Raw genomic sequence first — 23,450 nt, forward strand, 5'->3', positions numbered from 1 at the left:
CCCGATTTGCCTTCTATCATTCCACTTTCTGCTCCTTTCTACAGATAATCTCCTTTATTTTTTTTTTAAATTTATTTTATTTATTTAAATTCAAGTTAGTTAACACATAGCATATCATTGGTTTCAGGAGTAGAATTTAGTAATTCATCACTTACATACAACACCCAGTACTCATCCCCACAACCTCAACAAGTGTCCTCCTTAATGCCCATCACTCATTTAGCCAATCCCCGCCCACCTCCCCTCTAGCAACCCTCAGTTTGTTCTCTGTATTTACGAGCCTCTTACAGTTTGCCTCCCTCTCTGTTTTTATCTTATTTTTCCTTCCCTTCCCCTATGTCCATCTCTTTTGTCTCTTAAATTACACATATGGGTGAAAATCTCCTTTATACAAGTATATATATTGCTGTCTCCAAACCCTGTCTTCCCATTCTATCAGATAAGCTTTTCCCCACGGTTACAAAATCCTGTGGTCACTTTTTATCCTCATTTTACACGAAATAACAATAGCACTTAGCACAGTGGGTCAGTTGCCCCTCATGGAAACCCACTTCCTTTGGTTTCAAAAATGGCACACAGCGCTCATGTTCCCAGGGCCTCACTGACTGCTCCCTTCATTCCTTTACTGGTTACTTCTTCTCTCTGCACCTGCTCAATGTGGGGACAAAATGGGGCTTGGTCCTAGGATCTGTGCTCTTTTCCACCTACCAAATCCACTCCCCTCCTGACCTCTATTACATGCATGGCTCTAAATACGATCTACATGCCAATGATACTACATTCGCATTTAACCCAGACATCTCTCTCTGACTCCTCACTTGCATATCAGACCGTCTGCAGTTCCTCCTGGATGTCCAACAGGTACTTACGATGACAATGCCCCAAACAAATCTGATTTTATACCTCCTCCATGACCCTAGCTCTGACCCTAAAACGTCTCCTCATACAAAATTTCCCGTATCTGTAAATGGGACTCCATCCTCCCTGTTGTTCTTGCCAAAACACAAGAATTCTTCTTTCCCTCCTTCCTTTATCCAACATCCAGCTCAAGTGCGGGTCCTGCCAGGTCTACCTTCAGGATATGTTCACAAGCCAGCCTTGCCTCACCATACCCTTTGCTTCCGGGTATATGCAAATCACACACAGTCCTTGCCTGTGCTTCCCAAATAATCCTCCCAATTAATCACTTACCTCTGTCACTTCCCCTAGATTCTATTCTCAACACACAGCCAGGGTGATCCTGTTAACCTATGAGTCTTTGCTCAAAGCCTTGCAAGGCCTTCCCATCTCCTCCAGAGTGAAAGCCAGCTTCCTGCAACGGCCTAAGCCTGAGTCCCATCTGCCTGTCTGTTTCCTCCCAGCCTCCTCTCAACCCCATTCCCTTACGTCCCTCTCCCCTGGCCTCTGGCCTCCTGGCTGTTCCTTCAGGATACCAGCTATATTCCGCACCATCCCACCCGCCTTTGTCTTTCTCGTCCACATGGCGTCTGCAGCATCTCGAGCGGTGCTTGGTGCAGAAGCTTCGTCAACATCTATTGAGGAGAAAGTCTAAAATATGAATGGATGTCCTTAGCTTTCTAAGCATCGATCTCTAATCCTTTTCAAACTCTCCAATATAAATGCAAAACACCTCCTAATAAGGTCAAACACACTAGGCAATCTATCTATTTCATATTTTCCCTCTCGGGAGGGAATGAAGATAAATACAAGGGTGAAAACTTCCCAGTTTATCCAGAAGTCCCTTTTCTTTGCCACTACTCCAATGTCAACAGATGCACTTCCATGATGGGGAAGATACAGATACGAAAGTAAATGTTGGGTGGCAGGTGTGAGTAGCTTTCTGAGAGGTTTCCTTCCAGTCTGTACAACACTGTTGACACGGATTCCTGGCATTGGGGTATCTTACTGCATACAAATAACATCTAACGTTTTACTTATCATCTTGTACATCATCCCATGTACAACACTGGGAAGAAAAGTATTCCGAGAAATAAAACTAAACATGTTGTCTTCCATTTTATATCACGTTACCATTTCTGAGGCTTCGTATTTCACATCACATTTAAAAAATATGTTTTATCCTTACAAAGGGCTCTAATTAGGTATACAGTCTTGGCAATTTGTTCACATTATACGGGCCTCAAGTTTATATCCATTCAATGGCAAGGTTTGGACTGCGATAATAAAAATTTTCTTCCATGTATGGAAATAATTTACTCTGTATCACTCAATTTTCACAACAGTCCCACAAGTTAACACAACAGATCTTTTTAGTGTAGATTGAAACAATAACATTTGAGCTTGAATATTAAAGGTCCACAAGGCCACGTAAAAGGCTGTATTTAGAAGCTAGGTCTTCTAGGTAGCCAACTCTATTTAAAAACAAAAATAAGCAACAACAGACCTGGGAAGAGCAACTTTTAACATAGAAACCTTTGACTTATCTTCTTCCAATAAGCAGACTGCTATGTGCGGATGTAGGAAATAGCACAGAACACAAAATTATGGCAAGATCCCTTAGAATTAGAGCAATACAGGGGCGCCTGGGTGGCTCAGTTGGTAAAGCATGTGACTTCGGCTCAGGTCATGATCTCGCAGTCCGTGAGTTCGAGCCCCGTGTTGGGCTCTGTGCTGACAGCCCAGAGCCTGGAGCCCGCTTTAGAATCTGTGTCTCCCTCTCTCTCTGCCCCTCCCCTGCTCATGCTCTGTCTCTATGTCTCTCTCTCTCTCTCTTAAAAATAAATAAACATTAAAATAAATTTTTAAAAGAATTAGAGCAATATATAAAAATCAAGTATATGAACACTCAACCACTGGATTGTCACATTACTAATTGGCTCAGACTGACGAAAAGATCCACATACAGATAGCACTTGGGTAAACCAGAAAGGGTGTCCTTATCCCAAGGATACAGAAGGAAGTCAGCAAAGTCAGCATGCACAACAGATAGAATAGTAAGTATTCATCTACAACAGAAGTTCAAGCTTCCAGACCCAAAAATCATCACCAGGAATTGCATCGTGATTCATTATGATAAGGTCTGAGATCTTCTAGATCAACTCTCTCCTTTCCAATCCATATGAAGTATAAAATGCATATCAAATCTGGGCAGTTAGCTCTTCATGCAAACTTGTCATATGGGTATATGTTGGGGAGCTCTTTATTCAGACCAGTTGTAGGTCATTAATGTATACTCACACTACATGATAATTGTACAGAGTATTTAAAAATACACAGAGTTGATACGCTCGAATAAGAATAGACTTCTCACTGATCACTGTCAGTCTCCCAGGCTGATATAGCATGGCCCAAGTAAAGTTCTGAGGTTGTAATTGCACAACTGGAGTTATTTATCTACAGAATTCTTTGGAAGTCATGCTGGTGGGGTCTGGTTCATTGAAAGCAGAGTTCTCTGCTGGCAGGAAACATAAAGAAACGTGGCTATAGCAAGGAAAAATGAAATGCTTTGGAAGCACTTGGTGTACCTCAAGTTAGTGAGAAAAAGTCAAAACCAACCTCAGAGAGGAAGGGAAGCAGGACAGCTCTGAAAATTACCGGTTGACCCAAAACAGTTGAAAACATACGTCCACACAAAAACCTGCACACGGATGCCTCCAGCTTTATTCATAATTGCCAAAACTGAGAAGCAACCAAGAGGTCCTTCAGTAGGTGGGGGATCAATAAACTGTGGTCCATCCAGACAATGGAATATAATTAAGCACTACAAAGAATGAGCCATCAAGCCATGAAAAGATGTGGAGGAAACTTAAAATGCATATTACTAAGGGGGAGAAGCCACTCTGAAAAATCTACATACCATATGATTCCAACTACACGACGTTCTAGGAAAGGCAGAACTATGTAGACAATAACAAAAAGGTCAGTGGCTGCCCGAGTTTGGGACTGGGGAGGAATAAACGGGCAGAACACAGAGGATTTTCAGGACAGTGAAAACATCCTGAATTAAATTATAATGGTGGATACATGTCATTATCCATTTCTGCAAATCCATAGAATGTACAACACCAAGAGTGAACTCTAAGGTAAACCATGGACTCAGGGTGATGATGATGGGTCAGTGTAGGTCCATCAGTTGTAACAAACATGCCACTCTAGTGGGGATGTTGATAGTGGGGGAGACTGTGCACCTTTAGGAGTAGGGAGTGTATGAGAAATCTCTGTACCTTCTTCTCAGTTATACTGTGGACCTAAAACTGATCTCAACTTTTTTTTAATGCATCTAATTATAAATACTAAAGACAGAGTAACAGAGTAAAGCAAACACAGATTCTTTTTGGGTAAATCAGAGTTTATATTTTTAAAAGACTGAAGTCACCCAATTGGGATACAAAAGGGAGAAAGAAATGTCTATATAAATATAGAATGAGATATGTGTATATCTATTTATTAAGCTCCTGCTGTGTGCACCATACTATGGTAGGCCTTGAATTTCTAATACACTTGAACCTCTGTGCTGGTGATACAGAAAGAATGCCTCAGGGCTTCAGATACGTGACCCCATGAAAAGCAGGGCTTACAGAGAAAGGGAGAAAAAATCCAACGGTTATATATATTTACAATAAACTTCAGGGTAGATATCACCTTTCAGAGGTATTCAATGAGATTTCTTTGTCTCGGTGGGAAATTCCGTTTTATACCCTGTTATCATTTCACAGACAATAATCCTGTTGAGATCAATGTACTAACAGCACAGAAAATTATAGATAGAAACTTTGGATTATAAATTCGCTGCATGACAAAAATGAATTTGCTTTCATTTTTTGTATAGTCTATTTCTAGACTTTTCTACCAATTGTTGCCAAAGTGGTTAGAAAAGTTGTAATGGTAATGTAGTGAAACTCAAATTTATCTAAAGTTTAAGTGCTTTGCTTTTAGTATGATTTAAATTTCTATGATCAAATTTCACTTAGTATTTTTTTAAAAGCCACAAAAATATATGCTTGGTGTGCTCTTAAAAAAAAAAATTCAAAATGTGCCTCCATTTTTTGCCGAACAGCATGTAATATATTTGATTTTTATGAAAGTGGAGGATGAGTCACTCTGGCCAGACCATTGTTTCTCCAAATTAAGGTAATGCAGGTAATGATATGATATCGAGAATGTGCTAGTTAGGGCAACAAACAGAATATAGACACAGAAAGTGCATCTCAGCTTGCCATCAAGCTCCATGCACCATGACAAAACTGACAAAATGAATCTTAAAGTAAGGTAAATTACTTAACTAATACAAATAGGCTAAAGTTAAAGAGGAAAAATAGCATACAACATTAAGAGTTTAAAATCGTATTGGGGCCCCTGGGTGGCTCAGTCGGTGAAGCGTCCGACTTCGGCTCAGGTCATGATCTCACAGTTTGTGAGTTCAAGCCCTGCGTCAGGCTCTGGGCTGACAGCTCGGAGCCTGGAACCTGCTTTGGATTCTGTGTCTCCCTCTCTCTCTCTGCCCCTCTCCCACTCATGCTCTGTGTCTCTCTCACTCTCAAAAATAAATAAACATTAAAAAATTAAAAAAAAAGAGTTTAGAATTGTGCTAATGTGTTATAATTTTAATAAACATTGGCTTAGCATTAGAAGGAGAATTTGCCATCTGGCAAAGCCTAGTTGAGCTCCGGATGTGCGGGAGTAAACAATGCACAGTGCCGCTTCCAAGGTGTTTGAAAAAGCAAATAAGTACATAAAATGTTACAATTATTAAGTTAATCTGAACATTATAGGAGGGACAGGAAAACAAAATGCTGCCCTGCGAAGACCGTGAAGGGTTATAGGGACCAGGAAGCCAGGCAGGGTGTAGACGGTGCAGGCGAGCGTTGGAAGAGAAAGGCCCAACATCTGATACCACACTCTCTTTCTTGGAAGAACCAGAGTTCTTTCAGTCTCCCATATTATAAATTTTTCCCTGCAGATTTCCTCAGCATCTCTCTTTTATGTTCACCCTAGGCTTGTGTTATCATGGATAGCTGTATCGCCTCCAAAATTTAAATTGCAAGAATTTGATTCTTTGAGCCCTTCCTCTGTAACTTTCTGACAGTTCTACTCCAATAACATAGGCAATCTACTGGCCCTCCCATTAGCTTTCTATTGCTATGTAACAAATTATTACAGCGTTATTTAAAACAACTTCCTTGAGATATCTTTCACATATAAAAAAAATGTATATAAAGGAAGAGAGAAATGCAGGCAGTTAGATGGATAGGAGGACCCCAGAAAGGGGACTGAGAAGGAGCAGGAAGTAGGATAGAGGAATGGAAAACTGTTTTACTGTAGCAACAGGGAGTTAAATAAGATGAAAACGGACAGTTGACTGTTGGGCCTGGCAAAATGGAGGTCAAGGACATTACTGACCAGCAGCAGGTGCATTGGAGTGGTTGGTGGGGCGACTGGTCAGAGTGTGAAGGAAAGAACAACAAGAAGGTGGACCACTCTAAAATGGAGTTTTCCTATAAAGGGCGGGGCAGAGGCGTAGGCCAGTAGCTGGAGGGAAAGAGAAGGCCTAAGAATTTGTTTCGAATTCAAAGTGAGATTAAAAAAAAGAGAGAGAAAATGAGAGGAGATGATGTCAATAGGCAGAGACAAGGGAGAAACTGATGATGCCGGTGATGAAAACGGAAAAGCATCGGAGCAAAATTCTTGAATAGACAGGAGTTTACGGACCTCTAATTCTATGTGTAAAGATACAGTCTATCTTTCTTTTGCTGTTTTCATTCTTTCCCTTCTGTACCCTGATGATACCAAATATGTATCTGGTAAGTTAATGTCCTAAATATCAAATATATGAAATGCATGTGTATGTAAAGCATACATATGGTTCCAGATGATATGGATAATGACATCCACGTAGATACACCATATCTCCGCATGGATATCTTATAAGCATCTTTCACAACAACCCTCTTGACAGGATCTTCCTTCACTCCTTCTGCACTATCCCTGCCACACACACAATCTGCTCATTCCACACTTGTCCTCATCTCTGTCAGTATCACTCAGTCACTCAAGACAAAACCTAAAATCACTCTGTGTTCTCCTCTTTCCCTCACCACCCTTCTCTGGCCACACCCCCACCCACATACAGCCCATCAATCGACAAGGCATGTTGGCCGTACTGCCGAAACGTGTGCATGTCCCATCTACTAAAAATAGAACTACTGGGGCACCTGGATGTCTCAACCAGGTAAATGTCCAACTCTTGATTTTGGCTCAGGTCATGACCTCACAGTTGGTGAGATCAAGCCCCACACCGGGCTCTGCGCTGACAGCATAATGCCTGCTCAGGATTCTCTTTCTCCCTCTCTCTGTGCCCCTCCTCCACTCATGCTCTCTTTCTCAAACTAAATAAAACATTTAAAAAAAAAATAGAATTACCATATGATCCAGCAATCCCACTTCTGAGTACATACCCAAGGAAATGAAATCAGTTCCTCAAAGGGCTACCTACACCCATGTTCATTGCATCAATTTTCACAATAGCAGAGACATGGAATCAAACTGAGTGTCCACCATTGGGTAAATGGATAGAGAAACAATGGCATATATATATATATATATATATATATATATATACACAATGAAATATATTCAGCCATGCAGAAAAGGAAATCCTGCCATTGGTGACATCATGGATGAACCTGGAGGACATTCTGCGAAATGAAATAAGCCCGACACAGAGAGACAAATAGGGTTATCTGTGGAAACTGGAAACAGAGTGGAACAGTGGTTGCCAGCGGCTGGGGGGGAGGGAGAGATGGGGACATGCTGGTGAGAGGGTACAGGCATCCAGTTATAAGATGATTAAGTCACGGCGTGATGGCTAGGGTTTATAATACTGTGTTGTGTATTGTATACTCGAAGTTTTCTAAGAAAGTAGAGCTTTCATGTTCTCAGCCACACACTCCGCTATGTGGAGAGGTGGGTGTGTTAATTAGCTCGATTGTGGTGATCATTTCACAGCGTGTCCATATATCAAATCATCACGTTGTATACCTTAACTATACACTTATACTTGTCAATCATTCCTCACTAAAGCTGGAAAAAAATGAAACAACTAACCTTGTCCACCCACCTCATTAGCCTGCTTTTTCCTTTGTCTCCATGGCACTCATACCTGCATGAAATGATGTTCTTTGTCAATCTTTCTCTACTTTGCCAGTGAGTGTAAGACCCATAGCAACATGAAATTGCTCTGTGTTTCTCACCAGGATGACCCCTAAGTAGAGCAAAACCTTGGTTTGCAAGCATAATTCGTTCTGGAAACATGCTTGTCATCCAAAGCACTTATATATCAAAGTGAATTTCAAGAACCGTTGTCTCACTTGTGGTCGTGTGACATTCGGCATCACATGCCACTTGCATGGTAAGACGTCGCTCATCTATCAAGTTAAAATTTATTAGAAACGTTTGCACGTCTTGTGGAACACTCGCAGAGCGAGTTCCTCGCAATCCAAGGTCTTCCTGTACTTCCTTGGTGTACAACACATAGTAAGCTGTTCGTTTAACACAAAAATGCGTGGAATCAACAGGACATCGTCAGATACTAGATGTGGGAGCTGAGCCACAGGACAAGGCACAGCAAGGAGCGAAGGGGGGATTGCATTTTCTGCCCTGCACGAGACTGTTCACTGACCATCCCTTCAGCTTGACCACCACCCGTGTTCACCACTTACCAAGGCTTCCTAATTCCTTGTTTTTCTCCAACAGATACTTTTAAAAAATTTTATTGGCCCATATATTTCAATGTTTATGATTCTTCTTAAAGAATTCCCTCCGTAAGGGGAGGGTGGGTGATGGGTATTGAGGAGGGCACCTTTTGGGATGAGCACTGGGTGTTGTATGGAAACCATTTTGACAATAAATTTCATATATTGAAAAATAAATAAATAAATAAATAAATATTTGTTGAAAGAACGTTTAAAAAAAAAAAAAGAATTCCCTCCGTAGAAACACAGAGAAAGTCTACTAAGCTCCGCCATCTTCTCCACGACACTACTCAGATCATTTGAGCAGTTATTGTTCTGTACCACCGGTATTCTTTTCTCTAACCTAATGGATCCCAGGTTTCTTCGCCTGTACCGTGTCTTTCTAATCTCTTTCCATTAGTCTTTTTTTTTTTAATCTGGGACAGTACCTTCTATTAGTCATCCGAATTTTAAACCATGTGTTACCTCAACTTCTGTTCTCCAACTGACGTATTCTCCAGATTATATCTCCATTGTGCCTCTCATATCATCCTGTGGAATCATGCTAGAGATTTCGTATGCATCCATTCCGCTCTCACTGACAGTTCTCACCAACTTTATGCTTTTCTCGCTGGGTTTCTGGGCCCATGCATTCTCTCTCTTGCATATTCCTCATTAATAGCTGATACAGTTTTGCCCACTGTTATTAAGCGCATGCTGTTGAATTATGGGTATACAGAGAGAGCGTGAGAAGTCTTACTAGTCTGCGGTCATAGGGATTTTTCTCCACTTGCTCTGGGAAGTTAGGCAAACCTCAATTTGAATATGCACCGGTGTGTATTTGTGGGAGCAGAGATTGAGAGTAGAGGAGGGAGCGTTTCCAAACTATCTCCCATGATGAGCTACCAAAATGTCACCTCTGTTTAACACTTTAAGACAAAAAATCGTTTTGAAGATACATAATCTGCGCATAACAAAAGGAGCAGCACACCTTGGTCCCTTGGTTTGGAGAGGCAACCAGCAGGGCTCTTTCACCTTGATGAGCCGCACCTTTGGCCAAGTGGGCAAGACTAAAGGGCAAACCCACAGCGGTAAGAGAATTCAGTGCTGTTTGAGAACAGTGGCTTTGTTGGCACTTTTCTCTTCGAACAGCAGGATGGCTGAAAACTAACAGGCTCCGGAGTGTTTCTTTCATAGAGGCACCAAAAATAGTTCCTTTGTCATCAGTCTTAATGGAGCTGAAAAGTCAGTCCCATAGAAATTGGAAGCAATGCCAAAGCTCGTTTGGATGCTCCTGGCAGGCATCGGTTGAGGGCAAATGTACGGTCTCCTGCTAATCACATGTTCCACGCGAGTGCGGTGAGGGGGATTCAAATAACTGGTTTCTCAGCAAAGACCAAAAAAAAAAAAAAAAAAAAAAAAAAAAAGAAGAACAAAGGAAAAAGAAGAAATTGGAATAAAGAGGCGACACTGGCCCTGCCCATTCTTTCCTCCACCCTAAACATAAAGAGTGTCACACATTCCTTTCTGCTTTGGTGGCTTCCCACTTGCCTACGCATCAGAGGTAGAAGTGGACCAATTTAAACCAAGTCCTCCAGCAACCGATCAATAGAATTAGTGAATCTCAAATGTTAATGAATTCCATTCCTGGCAATGGAAAGACATTCCAATTCTTCATTTTTTTTTTTATCCTCGACTTAGATGTACCAAAAGATGGAAAACCTGTCTAACATGTAATTCATCTTCTCTGTAGACTTAAAAATGAAAATAAAATATAAAAAGAAAAATTTGGCTCATGAAGAAAAATCAATTTCCTCAATGGCTTTAAGTGCCCTGCATTTTTTTCAGCAAACACACAAGGTTGTTGTCTCAGAGACGATAAGAAGGGTATGGCCAGATGAACCAGCAGGAAGAAAGGCTCTAGATTTTTTATTTTGACTACACTTTTTATTTTTATGCATTCCTATACGTTTCCACATATTTCCTTTAAAAGCCTAATAATTAAGGGTCCGTGAGTCAAGGACTTGCATATGTGTTTGCTTGTTACTCATTCAGGAACCCAGACAGATGAAAACACCGCCGTCAGATAGCTGCGCCGTGTAAATACACCCCAGATGCACCTCTGATTTGCTGTAGGAAAAGAGAAACATGGGGTGTTCATTGTTTTGCTTGGAAAGGAAATACACCCACCCTGCTTATATTTCACTGCCAGGATTAATCACGTAGCATTCATATCATTACTAGCTGCAGTATTACTCTTGGCCTCTCCGAACGGTGGGGGCTCCCTCAGAGTATGGTGGCACATCTCCAAGAGCAAACACCCCAGAAGACAGAGAGAGATTGGGGCGGGGGGTCGGGGTGCCAAGATGCGATGGCTTTCTAGGGGCTAGTTCACTTTTACCTCATTCTGTTCATCTCGAAGTCCAGACCATCTTCAAGGGGAAGGGTTAGTTTCCACCTCCTGATGGTCCAAAAATTTGCAGACGTGTTTTAAATCCAGTGCTGCAGAGATGAAGCATCCCTTGAAAACAGGAAGAACGTTGGAAACTGGAACAGAATCCAACACAAATACCGTCGTGCAGACACTTCACGGGATTCCATACCACCAAGGATTGTTTTCCTGGAGTTTCTGAAGTGGTCGAACCATGACCATCTAAGACTCGGTAGGATGAACATTTTCCATCCATTTTTCAAACTTTCCAATTCTGATACATCTTAGTCAAAATAAGTGACCCGGGCGGCTGTTCTGGAAGCAAAGCCGAGAGCGGGCAGATGGTGGATGCAACTCTCAGCGGGGGGTGAATGGCAGCCAGCCTCCCCCACCCCTCGGAGCCCGGAGAAGGACACAGTCAGCAAATCCCTTGGTCAGCCAGAGATCAGGCCCACGGAGAATCCAGAACCACTCGTCTCTCGTTTTACAGTTATAACGAACTTTACGCATTCAGATCCCTTACAACAAGTTTGATCTGAAAATACTGCAAATTTTCAAGTACAGAAATCCAAAACCAGATGCCTGTTACTACCGTGAAATACTCCGCCAGACTTTGAAAAAAACAGGCATCAGCCGAATCTTTATTAGGAGGAAAACCTCGTAATCGCTCAGTGATCTGCAACCCACCTTCCTTTACCTCTCTGTCGGTATCTGTGGGGGAAATCAGGCCACAACTACGATCATTTAAATTTCCTGACTACACACCTAGCAATGTAAACCATGTAAATATAAATAAAATATCCTGCACTGAATTAAGAATATTTCTGCAATTTGTGCTATTTTGAAGGAAGAGTTTTGTTTTTTTTTTTGTTTTTTTTTTGTTTTTTTTTTTTCAACGTTTATTTATTTTTGGGACAGAGAGAGACAGAGCATGAACGGGGGAGGGGCAGAGAGAGAGGGAGACACAGAATCGGAAACAGGCTCCAGGCTCTGAGCCATCAGCCCAGAGCCTGATGCGGGGCTCGAACTCACGGACCGCGAGATCGTGACCTGGCTGAAGTCGGACGCTTAACCGACTGCGCCACCCAGGCGCCCCGAAGGAAGAGTTTTAAGTAGTATGTTGGATTTTATCAAAATGACCAAAATTTGGTTATGACAACTAATGATAGTTTTGAGCCGTTTGATATTCATAGGAAACCATATAGAAGTAAAATAAATAATAATACTAGAAATTAAGAATTAGATTAGAAATAATTATTGGAGGTCTGAGAAAAGAATCTAAGGTAGAAATTACTATGATTTATCTATCCTGGAAGGCAAACGCAGTAGGCGTTTTAGGTGACTTACCCTACTTTTGTGGCTCAAAATTCAGTGTGTGCATACAGCTGCCCAATATTGCCAAACACGAAAGTGTGAAAACGGAACAGAATGAAAATGTTGAAATATATATACGATCCCTAAGTGATGGCAACAACATCCGTCTCCATTAAACACTTTCAAACAACAACTCAGGGCCCGGAACAACAGACATGTCTTTTCTTTTCTTTTTCCAGAGTTCATCATCAAACATGCACAACTTATTTTTACCCATGGAAGTCTCTTGCATGAAGTGGGAATACACATGTGTTCTCCTGCCATTGTTTCCAAAGAATGGGGATTTTCCCGGAGCCAGCGTTTTGTTCATTGTAGAAACATCAACAGGAACACGAATGTGTAATTAGGAATGGAGATACCAATTAATATTAGTCATGGCCTACAGGGTAGCAGTTGTGTAGATTTAACTGTATTATTTACATCCTTCACATTAACGACAACCACAAAATTACGTTGATTTCATGCTGCCATGGCAACATACTCATTCCAGGAATACGTATGGAGCACCACCACTGGACGTCAAACCCAGGGTCAACCTTCAGGAAGCATGCAGCCTAGTGGTGGCGACAAGCAAGTTGATCATTGCAACACGATATGCTGATGGTGTGATAAAGGGTGCGTGTCTGTGGGTCGAGGAGCTTAGCGTCTACACTTCACATGTGCGCCACCAGACTGGAGAGGCACAGCCGGGTCCGGCGACTGTAGACAGCCAGGTGCTGGCAGGTGGTGGGGGGAGCACAGCACAGCCAGGTCGCCTGGGAGCAGCTGCTGGTTTGGGGAGAAGTCTGTCTGTGCTGACGGGCAATACCGCTCGCTGTCACCATTGTTTACCCTGTGATCCTTCTCACTGAAGGATAGGACTCTTACCTGCCTTTCCGTTTGTGTGTTTATGTGCACAACTGCCATGAGACCACACACAGCAATGCCACCATGAAACATGTGTGCTGTGCACATGCAGAAAATGCACCGATTCTGAAAATGAAGGGGACTTGTAAGTGGGACTTGTAAATTTCCTTTGCCACTAATTTTAGGCTTCAGAAGTGCATGTTTTACTTAAATGCACAGCACAGAAGGGGGCGCCTGGGTGGCTCAGTCAGTTGAGCGCCTGACTTCGGGTCAGGTCACTATCTCACAGTTCGTGGGTTCGAGCCCCACGTCAGGCTCTGTGCTGACAGCTCAGAGCCAGCAGCCTGCTTCGGATTCTGTGTCTCCCTCCCTCTCTGCCCCTCCCCAATTCATGCTCTGTTTCTCAAAAATGAATAAATGTTAAAAGAAAATTTAAAAAAATGCACAACACAGAGAAGTGTGCATCTTTGTCCTAAATGAGACATGGCTTCATTTCTTTTTCTTTCTTTCTTTCTTTCTTTCTTTCTTTCTTTCTCGTGTGTGTGTGTGTGTGTGTGTGTGTGATTGGAGCTTGGAGCTGGGTGGGGTGGTGCTTGCTTGTCCCTTTACTTCCAGAGGAAGACTAACTGACAGGATTTGTAAGTTCAACTCAAGGTGTCTTTTGACTGCAACCCCAGTGTTGGAGTCCATGAGTGGAACGCAGACGCATAACGAGCCCTGGGACTGAGTGACATTTAATAAAAAGTCCTATTGGTTTCACCCAACTGTGATGTTTTCTGAATCATGAAAATCCTCAGCACTGTGACGGACTGCCAGGCAGTATTATCTACTGCTTGACTTCAAGGGACCTCTGTGGGATTTTTATGTACGTTGATGTTTTCTTTACCTACTTCTACAACAAAAAGTAAAAGGATTCAGATTGTTTGACATCGTGGAGTATTCCAGGATTGAAATATTAAATGACTTTAGGGGAAACATGTGACTTTTACGCTGGAAAGTGTGACACCGTAGAAACCTCTCTATCGCCGTAAGCGGCCCCTGACGTGAAAATAACACCGCCACTTATACAGTGTCTGTTTCCATGCCAAGCATAATGCTGTGGCTGATGATACAATGCAGAAGGGTAGTCAGTGGACAGGAAGTGAATAGGTGCATAATGGAAAGATGTCTGTTACCCTTTGATTAACCCTGACGACGTTTTCACCAGTCTGTCACCTGAAGTGTGTGACTAATCCAGACTCTGACCCAATAGATGGAGAGACTACCTGCTCACAAAACACTCATTTCATGGGTGAGAAGCTCCCTGGATCCCACTCTGGCCTACTTTCCAGTGATTCGAACACAGATTGCACAACCCAAGAACTCCATCTCAGATTACGTTTTCATTTTCTTTTCTTCTGCTTCTCTGATTTTCCAGGACATGTGTCATTCTTTTCTTAAAACTGTCGTGATTGCTGCTTGGCATTTATTTACTGAAAGAAGCTGAAAACGTAACGTTCACCCAAAAACCTGCACACGGGTGTTTCCAGCAGGTTTATTCGTCATTGCCAAAACCTGGAAGCAATCACCTTCAATAGGTGAATGAGAAAATAGACCACGGTCCACCCAGACAATAGAATACTATTCAGCACTAAAAAGAAATGAGCTAAAAAAAATAAAAAATAAAAAGAAACAAAAAGAAATGAGCTATCAAGCCATGAAAAGACGTGGAGAAAACGTAAACACATATTACTAAGTGAAAAAAAAAATCTGAAAAGCTTACACAGTGTATGATTCCAACTGTATAACTTTCTAGAAAAGGCAAAACTATGTAGAGTAAAAATATTAGTGGTTGCCAGGGACTAGGGAGAAAGAGGGATGAACAGGTAGAGTACAGAGGATTTTTAGGGCAGTGAAAATACCCTGTATGATACTATAATGGTGGATATATGTCATTATGCATTTCTCCAAACCCATAGAATGCACAACACCAAGAGTGACCCTTAATGTCAGCTGTGGACCTTGGATGATGATGATGTGCCAGTGTGGGCTCATCAGTCACTTGTAACAAACGTGTCACTCTTGGTGGCAATGTGGATACTGGGGAGGCTGTGTATACATCGAGTCAGGGGGTATATGGGACACCTCTGTACCTTTTCCTCAAATTTACTGTGAGCCTAAAACCGCTTTGGAGATAAATGACTGTACCGTCGTATATGAGGCTAACATTGGCCTTATTTTAGGATTGAGAGTGTAGCCCAATGCTCCGGGGTGTTCCAGAGAAAATTGTCCGTCCAGGTTTCACGGTCAGTTTTATTGGTGAGTTGGTCTGCTCTGTGTTGCCCACTGCCCTACACACCTTCCGATCCCCCATTACCACCACCCAGGCTTCAAACCACCAGTTTATCGAAAAGACTGTCTGCAGTATAAACAGTCAAGGTTTAGGTCAGTGCTGAAACCTTTGAACACAGATCTGGGAGCGGAACATGTAGACGTGAATAACACAAACGGGACGTCAATCAGAGCAAGTCTTCATTCGTCATGAGGGGGGGAGGCTACTTATGAGTGTTAAGGTACCCCGGGAGCAGAACTGGGGCGTGACTCGTGCTCAGTGAGGCATCACAACTGTCCGGTTTAATCCACTGCAAATGCCCACCTCCCGCTCACTGGCTATTTAGCTATTCTAGCTGTGCCCTTCTGCCCTCTTCCTATGGGCTTCCAGCTTCGGCGACTTTGTACAGCCAGGGTCTACTTTCCTGACTTCCCCTGGCTACTCTTCTGTTCCCATACTGATGAAGGTCAGGAAACAAAATAATCAGCTGGGCTCGAGAGACCGGTGGCCTCCCATCCAAGTGCAGCGTGAAGTCTCGAGCTCAGTCTTTGTGACATATCAGAGGCCAGCTACTCCCCAGAGGGAAGAGGTTGCAGGGGAGAAGTCAGGGTATTGCTGTTATCGGTGTTTATTTACTAATTTCCTGTCAGGTACTATGTAAAAATGTGGACCTAAAATTGATGGTTAAGAGTTTTTCATTAATAAAAAGTAAATAAGGAAAATGAAAAAAATTTGCAGCTAGATAGCGGGGAAATTAACTATCTCATGCTTGGTTTAATACACGCATATGTGTCTTCAAGCAGATTTAATAGATTTTACTTCCAAATTTGGTCAGTTATCAGGGTAGAACCTCACTCATTTCGTAGGTGATCAGATGGATGAGTTGCCCCATCTTAATATTACCTGTATACAATGCAAAAGCATTTAAATGGGACACAACCCATTGCTAAATGGCACCACATAATCCTTTCCACGTGGCCTGTGTTATTTTAACAACAAATAAATAAAATTTACAAAATAATCTTGACCAGCAATCTCAACAATTTCACTAACACAGAAATTCTGCAAAGCCAATGGTGAGAGCTCACAGACACAATGGCATCATAAAGTCATAAAAGACTTGCTGTGTTCGCAACTGGTTGGTTTCCTAACCAATAATTAAAAGATTAGGTAATTCCATATTGTACTGATGTGGGATGCCTCCCTGGCCCCACCCGGAGGTTTTAGGCTTTGTATAACACTGAGTCATCTGCAGGACCCAGGATCCGAATCTTCTCTCTGAACCTTAAGGCATTAAAGGATTTACCAATGAGTTCATTGCAAGGACTTATTTAAAACAAATTTTTAACGTTTATTTATTTTTTGAGAGACAGAGACAGAGCATGAGCTGGGGAGGGGACAGAGAGAGGCGGGGGAGTCACAGATTCTGAAGCAGGCTCCAGGCTCCGAGCTGTCAGCACAGAGCCTAACACGGGGCTCGAACTCATGAACCACGAGATCATGACCTGAGCTGAAGTCGGATGTGACTGAGCCACCCAGGCGCCCCAGGACTTATTTTAAATTGAAACTAAATCTTAGAGCCGTTGGTGGTATCTCTTGCCCAGGGTGCTCAGTGGACACCTGGAGTAACATGCAAAGTGTCCTGAGGTGACGTGAGGGACAGATTCTTAGGAATGGTCTTTGCAAAGGTTTTTGGAATCACACTGATGGTTTTTCAATGCTACCAAACTTGCTATTGAAAGAGTACGAGCCCAAAACTATGGGAAATTGGGAGCTATCAAACGTTATTAAACGGAAATAAGATCAGAGCCTTATTTTCGGAAGATGGTGCTATCATCAAGTGGCTGGATTTTTTCTTTATTTTTTCTGCACTCTGCAGCCTTTCCCCCATGACAATTCCTTATAGACCTTAACCTGACCACCTTCCTAGCCTCCCAAAGCAAGACAATATCGTTTGGCCCATTCGTTCTAGCCTGTGTTTTTTTGTTCTAGGAATTACCTCTCATCAGCTCTTAGTACTCCATGAACTCTCCACTATTCTGAGATTATCTTTTACTCCAACACAAATTTGCAATCAGAAAGCAACTTTATTTCCGTTTCAATTGTTCCCATCTCATCCAAAGACACCTAAGATTTCAGCCATTTTCTTTCTCATAGCAAGAACAGCCATTTTCTTTGATATAAATTTAGTTTGTTTTAGCTCTCGGTTCTTGTGTTGTTAAAGAACACATTGCTTTGAGAATATGCGAACAAAATCATACTCCGTGCAGTTCTCTCCGTTGGCGCGTAAATTGTAACTTACATACATAGCACTGAATCCTGTTTCGTAGCTTTGTGTAAATTGTTGGAAAGAGAGACCAAGACCATTTCAACAATTTTAAGAATACAAAAATCCAAGCAACGTATTCTAGTTGGTAACTACACAAAACTATACTCACCTGTTCTGCTAAGGGGCAGTCCATTTATTTCCCAGCCCACCCCCACTCTTTTAACACCATGGCACCTCTCGGTTGGCCATGAAAATTTCATCTTCAGTGAATTTCTTCTTCTTCTCCTTCACTTTTTGTTTCCCTTTTTAGGTCTCTTCCTGGGGGACTTGTTAGACAACTTTAAGTGGTTTGATTACTAATTTTTTATGGGTTATACACACTATCAGTGTATTTATTCTTCCTATTTGTGGCTCGTTATCTTTACTGTGGAACATTTGGTCTAATATTTAACATATTACGTATTTTATTGATTGATGGATTGCCTTCATGATTCAGGATTTGCTTTAAATAATTCTTTTCTTCCGGGGTGCCTGGGTGGCTCAGTCCGTTAAGCATCTGGCTTCATCTCAGGTCATGGTCTCATGGTTTGTGGGTTTGAGCCCCAGGTCGGGTTCTGTGCTGACAGCTCAGAGCCTGGAGCCTGCTTCGGATTCTGCGTCTCCCCCTCTCTCTCTGTCCCCTCCCTGGCTTGCACTCTGTCTCTCTCTGTCTTTCAAAAATAAATAAACGTTAAAAAAATTTTTTTAATAATAATAATAATTCTTTTCTTCCTTATGGATGGAAAGAGACTTTCTCTATATTTTCTTCTACATTTTTTAAGTTTTGCTTTTCATATTTAGTCCCACATTAGGTGGAATTTATTTTTTAATATTATCTACTTTTTGCACATGGATATCTGATTTCCAGCAACATTTATTGAATGAGAAACAAGTCTTTATTTATTTTTTAGTGAACATACAAGTTACAGAGAAAATCATCACTTCCTAGCCATCATTTTCTGAAAGTGACATTTCACACACAGGCTAGAAAGTTGATAGTCTGCATTGTTTACCATTTTTCCATGAATTAGATTATCATAGCTCCTCACACATTTTTATTCAGAGAAAGAGTAAACTGAACTGATTTAATTTCTGACTATTAGTTCTTGACAGCCTGAAAGATTGTATTAGTCAAGCTTTCCAAGTTACAGGACAGAGAACTAAAATGGTTGAAAACTATTCTAAGTAAATACTGTGGGGCACATGTAGGAAAAAGGCTAGAACAATCTCAAAATGGAAATCCCACGGGCACAAAATATAAAACACTTACATGCATATAAAGTGAGAGTTTATAGACCATGAGATATGCTGAGACTTTGACATTCCTGAGCTAGTTAAGACTCTTTGCAACAATACTGTAGAATGTGGGTTTGTAATGAGCTCATCATGCCCGGGTCTCTGTGACCCAGATATGCTGAAGAGGAGAGACCCCTTCTATTTCCGTCACACAGCCCGCGGTCATGCAATATTTAATCCCTTTTGCAAAGTGCTTAAGCCTGGTGTATTCTGTAATGAATTTTATCTGTTCACGACCAAAACTCAGCAAAAGAAACAGAAATTATAATTGAATATTACAGAGTGATCTGCATTTTTAAAAACTGTACATGTGTGAATGAAAACGATATATACAATGCTCTTTTGTATTTATTGTATTCATGCATTATAATATTTTGTATATATGCACATGCACACACAAAAGTATAAAGGCAAATAAGACAAAATATTATCGAATATTTGTTCCTCGACAGTGGGAATTTGAGTGGTTTGTTTGGTTTTTTTTCTGCTGCTGTACCTTTGGTATTTTCCAAATTTTGTTCTATAAATTTGTATTACTTTTACAATGGTAAAAAGTTACCTGTTTGGAGGCTGGAAAGTAAGAGAACAGACCAGAAATCTTCTTACGAAAGTTGTGACCGTAGCAAATGTCTGAAGTCAAACTGTTTCCGGGACTCCACACAGAAGCCGAGCTCCCCAAATCAGAGAAACGTGGACACCTCTGCCCCCTACTGTCCGCCGTTAGTAAGTTGTCCAGGGGTCCTCAACCCGCTGTTAGCAAGCATCTCTTGAGGCGGAGACTGTTGTGTGTGAAATTACAAACCCTGAGCTAATTCTTCAGAAAGCCTGCGAGGGGACAAACTCACACATACACTGTGGGGAAGTGGGCTTAGAATCAGGGACCAACTTGACCACTGCTGATGGAATAATCGAGCAAAATGTGGGCCTCACATGTAGAAACACAGAAACAAAACCAGATCTCTTTCCATTTCTAAAAATACATTCGGATATTTTAAAAGAGTATATATTAGAATAGCATATATTTTAATATGCTACTTAATGCTTCGTATATATGACTAATGTTAGTATGTGAACACATTGAACCGGTTAGTAATGTTCATGTATTACACATATACTTTTATGGTAAATACGACTTCCTATACTTTTATGCACTTTTATAGACTCTGTATACCTTGAGGTTTTCTTTTCTTTTTTTTTTAAGTTTAATTCCAGCCTAGTTCACATAGTGTTATATTAGTTTCAGGTGGACAATTGAGTGATTCAGCACTTGCATAAACTGCTCAGTGCTTGTCAAGAGAAGTGTGCTCTCAACCCCCCTCGCCTACTTTACCCATCGCCTACCCACCGCCCCTCCGGTAACCGGCAGTTTCTTCTCTGTAGTGAACTAAGTGTCTGTGTTTTGGCTTGTCTCTTTTTCTCCTCTTTCATTTGTTTTGTTTCTCGAATTCTACAAATGCGTGAAATCATTTGGTATTTGTCTTTCTCTGACTGACTTATTTGGCTTAGCATAAAACCCTCTAGATCCATCCACGTCGTTGCAAATGGCAGGATTTCATTCTTTTTATGGCTGCATAATATGCCATTATATATATACCACATCTTCTTTGTCCATTCATCCGTGGACGCTTGGGTTACTTCCATAATTTGTCCATTGCAAATAATGCTACAATAAACATAGAGGTGCACGCATCCCTTTGAATTAGTGTCTTTGCATTCTTTGGGTAAATACCTAGTAGTGTGATTGCTGGATCATAGGGTAATTCTATTTTTAACTTTTTGAAGAACGTTCATACTATCTTCCACGACGGCTGCACCAGTTTGCATTCCCACCAACAGCGCACGATGGTTCCTTTTTCTCCACATCTGCGCCAACACGTGTTGTTTCTTGTGTTTTTGATTTTAGCCATTCTGACAGATACGTGGCAATATCTCACTGCAGTTTGGATTTGTATTTCCCTGATGATGAGTGATGTTGAGCACCTTTTCATGTATCTGTCTGCTGTGTGTATGCCTTTGGAAAAATGTCTGTTCAGGTCTTCCGCCCATTTTTAATTGGATTACTCATTTTTTTGCCATTGAAACTTTTAAGTTCTTTATATATCTTGGATTCTAACCCTTTATCAGATATGTCATTTGCAAATATCTTCTCCCATTCCACAGGTTGTCTTTTAGTTTTGTTGATTGTTTCCATCACTGTGCAGAAGCTTTTCATTTTGATGAAGTCCCAATAGTTCATTTTTGCTTTTGTTTCTCTTGCCTTAGAAGACATCTCTAGAAAGATGTTAAGAATGTTGTCAGGTTACTGCCTGTGCTCTCTTCTAGGATTTGCATGATTTCAGGTCTCAGATTTAGGTTTTTAATCCATTTTGAGTTTATTTTTGTTTAGGATGTAAGAAAGCGGTCTTGTTTCATTCTGTTGCATGTAGCCGTTCAGTTTTCCCAACACCCTTTGTTGAAGAGACTGTCTTTTTCCCATTGCATATTCTTGTCTCCTTTGTCAAAGATTAGTTGGCCATATGATTGTGATTTTTTTCCCCTGGACTTTTTAGTATGTTCTATTGATCTATGCAGCCGTTTTTATTCCAGTACCATGCTGTTTTGATTACCACAGTTTTATAATATAACTTGAAATCTGGAATCTTGATGCCTCCAGCTCTGTTTTGCTTTTTCAGGATGGTTTTGGGTATTTGGGGTCTTTTGCAGTCCCATAGACATTTTAGGACTGTCTGTTCTAGTTCTGTGGAAAATGCTGTTGGTATTTTGATAGGGGTTGCATTAAATCTGTAGATTGCTTTGGGTAGTATGGACACTTTAACAATATCTGTTCTTCCAGTCCATGAGCATGGAATGTCTTTCTGTTTCTTTGTGTCGTCTTTAATTTCTTTATTCAGTGTTTTACAGTTTTGAGAGTATCTTATGTACTTTAATACACTTTCATATACTCTATATACTTCCTACATATATTTTTATAGTATTCTATTTTAAATGTATGTATATGTTTGTGTGTATATTTATATGCATGTAGTGTTATATACATATAATATATAGTACTGTATATATATATATATATATATATATATATATATGATACAGTCTACAGAGAGTATACGCACAGAGAGAGAGACTTTAATAATTCTTTTTGAATTTCCCAGGTTTTTGTGTGTGATTTTTTATAAAGAGCCTAAACTGTGACAACCGTCTGCATTTTAACTCTACAGCTGGTAAAAGCCTTTCCTCATTTTGAAGTTATCTGAAGTTCTAATTTGTTTTGGAAGTTGACTCAGCCAAGGGGGTTTTTTGTTGTTGTTATCTTTTGCGAAATTCAGCATTTCCTCAGAGCTGGGTTTGATATGATGAAGTCTCCAGATCTACAGGCAATTTATTTACAGTCAGCAAAAGACATCGAAGGCAAATGTCTTTCTCAACTGTTGCCACCAAATTCAGATACACGTGCTGGTTTGGAGGGAAAACGTAGACAATGTGGTAAATACAGTCCTGGCTTAGCCATAACCAAGTTAAAATAGCCACATCAGTAGTCACAGTGGCGGATCCAAAGAGATCGAGAAAAAAACAAAGGGGAAATCTGTTTGAAAGCAAATCTACTTTTACTGTATTTCCTGATGGCAGATTCTAGTCTATGGGACGCACCTAAGTCAAGTCTTAGTGCTTCGGTGCCTGTCGCATTATGGTGTGTGATTTTATCTGTTAAATATTGAAATTTGGTTCAGGCTTTTTTATACCATAGTCTCAAATCTGCTTTAAAATTTTTTAAACATTTATTTACTTTCGAGAGGCAGAAAGAGACAGAGCTCAAGTGGGGGAGCGACAGAGAGAGAGAGGGAGACACAGAATCCAAAACAGGCTCCAGGCTCCAGGCTCTGAGCTGTCAGCAGAGCCCCACATGGGGTTCAGACCCACAAACCATGAGATCATGACCTGAGCCAAAGTCAGATGCCGAACCAACTCAGCCACCCAGGCGCCCCTCAAATTTGCTCTAAAAACTTGGGATAATTGCTTTAAAAACGAGTCCAGATATATCATATATGATTCAGGAATATACTAGATTAGGGTTTGTGATACTTAGAAGCAGGGATTTGTCATTTCCAAACATAAACATTGATTCTTTTTCACAGAATGCCTCCTCCCACGGATGTTGAATCTGTCCGTCCCCACAGAGCATGTAAGCTACTGTGG

General features: G+C 41.1%; 1 long non-coding RNA gene across 1 annotated transcript; it reads right to left on the reverse strand.

Moving 5' to 3' along the window:
* Positions 1 to 10,648: 10,648 nt before the first annotated feature.
* On the reverse strand, positions 10,649 to 19,874 carry LOC115517944. Its single transcript, XR_003970118.1, has 3 exons — positions 19,816 to 19,874; positions 11,092 to 11,211; positions 10,649 to 10,820 (listed from the first exon to the last, which is right to left on the reverse strand). It is a non-coding gene; the product is annotated as an uncharacterized LOC115517944 (long non-coding RNA).
* Between the last annotated feature and the right edge of the window lie 3,576 nt (positions 19,875 to 23,450).

This window comes from Lynx canadensis, chromosome B4, assembly GCF_007474595.2.
Source record: "Lynx canadensis isolate LIC74 chromosome B4, mLynCan4.pri.v2, whole genome shotgun sequence".
Taxonomy (NCBI): Eukaryota; Metazoa; Chordata; class Mammalia; order Carnivora; family Felidae; genus Lynx; species Lynx canadensis.